Consider the following 4,535-nt stretch of genomic DNA (forward strand, 5'->3'; position numbering starts at 1 on the left):
TGTTAGTTATTAAATGAGGTGATCTCTATGATTCCACTAACAAACAGATGTGCCAAATTAAGATCGTCCATGCCAACTGCTTGCTCAGAGGGAGTCCAAAGGCTACTTTGGTTGTTGGGTTCTCTGTTTAAATTTGAAAGGTCTATACCTGACTATGTTCAGCACTATGTGATGACATATGTTGTAAACTGTGCTATACAAATAAAACTGAATTTAACTAAATTAGATCAAAGGACTGCCACCCCACATATCAGCAAAGATATGAGGCTGAGCTGAATTGGGTCGTGTAAGCCTCCCTGTGACAGAACTGACCAGCGGCCACACTCTTCATGTTATTTAGTTTTAGGCCAAATGTAATTTCAACAGATGAGTTATACAAAACTTCTCTTCTTGTACTGTTGTCATGAACAAGGAAATTATTCATCTAATTTGAATAATTTTAGTTAGTTAGTCATTTTAGTTTATTTGTAACTTTTTACATTATTTTTAATGTATTTATATATTTCATTTAATGTAGTTCATTACACTGTGTTTTTGTTTTTTTTTTTAGACCAAATCATTTTTAGTGGGAACATATACAGTATAAGAAAGATGGATGTAGCAACCTGCTTTAAAAAATGAAGCCAATCCAGAAGCATCAAAACCTGTAATACCAAAGGTACCAGGCGCTGACTCCTAAAAGCCCTGGTTCCAAACACACCAATTCAAAACCTGTTTATGAGAGGTCAGAGAAAGATATTTTTCCACAGATGATTAGGATTTGTTTTTGTTAATTTCTCTGGCCAAAATCAGAGATTTGATGCTTCATCTGAAATAATTCTCTAATTAATTAATTGCAAGGCATTGAAGAGAGTGACAATTGGGGGCGTGGCTGCTTGATTGACAGTCTGGTCTGGAATGACTGACAGGTCGTCTTACCAATGTTAAGCAAATGAAGTCTGTGTTGTTTTTTTGGTTTATGTAATCAGGCTGAAGTGTGTTGTGTTACTGTAATGTGGTACATTAAGTGAATAAAACTGTTTAGGAAACTTAAATGTGATTAAAACAGTAACATTAATGTTCTACGTTGTCAGCAGTACTGTATACCTCTCCTGTCTCTGATGTTAAAGCGTTAATCTACATGCTCTAATCATGTTGTACAAGTGGTTTTTAATGGTGAACTGTAAAGCACAGACTGTGTGTAGATGTCAGATTAAACTGCTGGATAGGAAGATCTAAAGGTAGCAAGTTTATTACATTTTGGAAACAGAGCCTCAGTTCTCAGGCACCTCACATGTTGAGGTGTGTGACTCCACATACATATTATAGAGCATGCAAAACAGGTGAATGAATATATCATTATTCATCAGTTTGATGTGGAGCTAAAACCCATTTACATGATGTAATACTTAAGTGCTGCAATGCAGATTGGAAATATAAATTACGACATTATTTAACAATTCTGAACTTGAAAGATGTGTAAAAAAAAATGTAATAAATGGACAAATTAGATGATGTGTTGCACAGTTGTGCAAATGCAAATACCAGGCACAAGACAAGTGTGCATTATGAAGAGGGAGCTGAATCTGGCCAGGCCGTCTTTTCATTTAGAGCGTCCCAACAGTGGAACACAGTGCCTGAAGTGATAAGAGAGTCTCCATCATTGTTTTCATTTAAAAGGAGCACCAAAAGGTGGCTGCTAGAGACACAGACCTGTGAGCACTAATTGTCACAGGAAATGTAAATATATTGGTTGCATGTTTTTCCCCTGTATTTTTATTGTAAGTGTAAATTGTTATGTGATGTTAATTTTTAAAAAAAATTTTAGGCTGGCTTTGACACCTGCCAAAGGGACTACCGATGAAAACTAGCTTAATTTAGCTAACTCGGGCATGTTTACATTGTACAACGTTGATTAATGTGCATTGTCCCTTGTCAAATAAATAAATGAATAAATACAAATTTGCTTGCAACATTATTTTTTACTAAAAAATACAAATTACTGTAGAAATGGTAAACATGAGAAACAACAATGTATAATATTACTTCATGTATGACTTGCAGTGCAGCAGTCTGCACACTGAGCACATGAACATATGCAGCCATAACACTGTTCACAAACCTGTGAGCCCATCAGTCTTCCCTGGATTGGTACCAGCCTGCTACATATATCTCTGCATGATGTTAAAGAACATGATTTCCATGTTCTGATAGTGCAGGTGGAGGTGCTGCAGGTCCTCCATCATTGCTGCGAGGGTTGGAGACATACTCTGGTTATTCCCACTGCAGTGGATGATAAGGACATTGGTGTTGCTCTTCCTCACAGGGACTGGATGAAGAAAAGGAGAATGTTCATGATCTCTGTAGCTCTCAGTCTACATCAGACAGTAGCTGTTCCCAATGATCCCGACCATGGCTGGAAGGAAAAGACACTCTAACAGTGAGAAAAAAAAAAATCTACAAGTGTTCTTTAATCCTGACTGCAGCTGATGTTGTCAACAAACTACAGCAAAATTAAATAGCAGAGTGTACACAGCATGGGTATGACTTACTGACTGTTTGTTTTCCTGAATGAGTCCAAAGACAATTTTATTCCCTCAGCTGGACAATAAAGTTTATTCTCTTCTAATGTATAATAATTGAAGCTATAGAGAAAGAAGAAACAGCACTCTGATTTTATGAGCTCACATTGTTCCCTCAACTCAGCTGTAGAGAAACACTCTGCTGTACTGTTTTACATTAAATACCAGCAGAAAGTAACTATCGCTCACCTCTGTGGCTCAGTGTGAACGCTCATGTCATGGTGGGTAGCCGTCAGTCATGGTACTTTGTCTGAAAGAGAAGACTCATTTCAACAGTTGTTTTCTTTTCTTTACTCTTTTCTTTTTTCAGAAGTTGATAAAAAAAACTGTCCACAGTCTGATACTAAACCAAAGAACAGTTATATGAACGCAAACTTACATAACTGAACAATGCGTCATTCAGTGAATGGGGACAACATACATTAAACAGTAACAGTGTTTCTGTGGTGTTACATTTACTCAGTTTATTTAGCCTTTTAGCCATTTACCTGCTCATCATGAACAAACAAAAGCAGCAGTTCAAACATGACTGATACTGTTGACTGATACCTAACGCACCAGTATTGTTCAGATGTGGACAAGAATACAACAAATTACAAAGCTAACGTTGTTTAGCGAGCATTTTTGTGATAAAGTCATACTATATTAAACGGATTGTCCTAAATTAATAAATGAATATACAGTTTTTTCTTTGTTTGTGTTGTCATGCATCACATCCATTATCCATACACTGCTTAATCCTCACCCTGGACAGGTCACCAGTCTATCACAGAGCTACACAGAGAGACAGACAAGTCACAAGACAAACAAGACACAATTTTGAATCACCAATTAACCTCAACATGTTTTTGGACTGTTAGAAGAAGCCGATGCACTTGGTGAGAACCCACGCTGCACAGGGAGAAAATGCATCCATCCATTATCTATACACCGCTTAATCCTCACTAGGGTCCCGGAGGGGCTGGAGTCTATCCCAGCTGACTCAGGGCGAAGGCAGGGGACACCCTGAACAGATCACCAGTCTATCACAGGGCTCCACTTAGAGACAGACAACCAAGTACAGACAATTGAGAATCACCAGTTGACCTCAACATGTTTTTGGACTGTAGGAGGAAGCCAGTGCACTTGGTGAGATCCCACGCTGCACAGAGAGAACATGCATCCATTAAACACCTTCATACAAATTTTTTATATTGTAATATTTTTGCTCCATAATTCATGGGTTTGTCTCATGCTCTTTGCCATTTCGATAAGGTAAATGTTAAAAGGCTGTATTCTGAAGGAAATGCATCTGAACACTATAAAATAACTGTCAGGATTCCACCAGTCCTTTGTGGCCTTCTCCTCCATCCACCTGTCCGTCCCTTCGGCCATCCGTCCAGCCCTTCCTCTTTTGACATGATGCATGATGACCATCAGCTCTAGACTCCTTTTCACAGTGCACTGTGTGATAGTTTGTATTCACTATATAGGGTGCAACCATAGTAACCTAACAGTCAGACAGCATTACAGATTGGCGAACACACTGTATAATACCCTGTATAATGTGTAGTATAGTAGTAGTAATGTGTATTTTATCATGGGGGTCTACGGAGACTAACTCACTCACAGAGCCAACTTCAAGCAGTGATTCAAGGAACTGACATCCAGTTTGCTGGCTGGTTTAGATGGGTGATTATGAAGGTCAGCTCTTCTGATGCAGCTCCCCATCACTCTGCTTCCTGGTCAAACTGCCCCTACTGAGCCTGGAGATGTGTTTGGGTTCAGTTCCATGATAAAAAACTAATGATGGTCACTAAGCTAAAACCTGATAGCACACCACTGTGGAGTGTTGTGTTTACCAAGTTTGTTCAGTGTTGCCTTGAATTCTGCACAAATCTCCAACTGTGTTGCCATCATCATGTTATGAAACAACAAAAGCCTTGGCTGAGTGGTTCTTGCCATATCATAGGTTACTACAGTAATTGAACAGGG

Source organism: Stegastes partitus, unplaced genomic scaffold (genome assembly GCF_000690725.1).
Source record: "Stegastes partitus isolate 25-593 unplaced genomic scaffold, Stegastes_partitus-1.0.2 Scaffold135, whole genome shotgun sequence".
Lineage (NCBI taxonomy): Eukaryota > Metazoa > Chordata > Actinopteri > Pomacentridae > Stegastes > Stegastes partitus.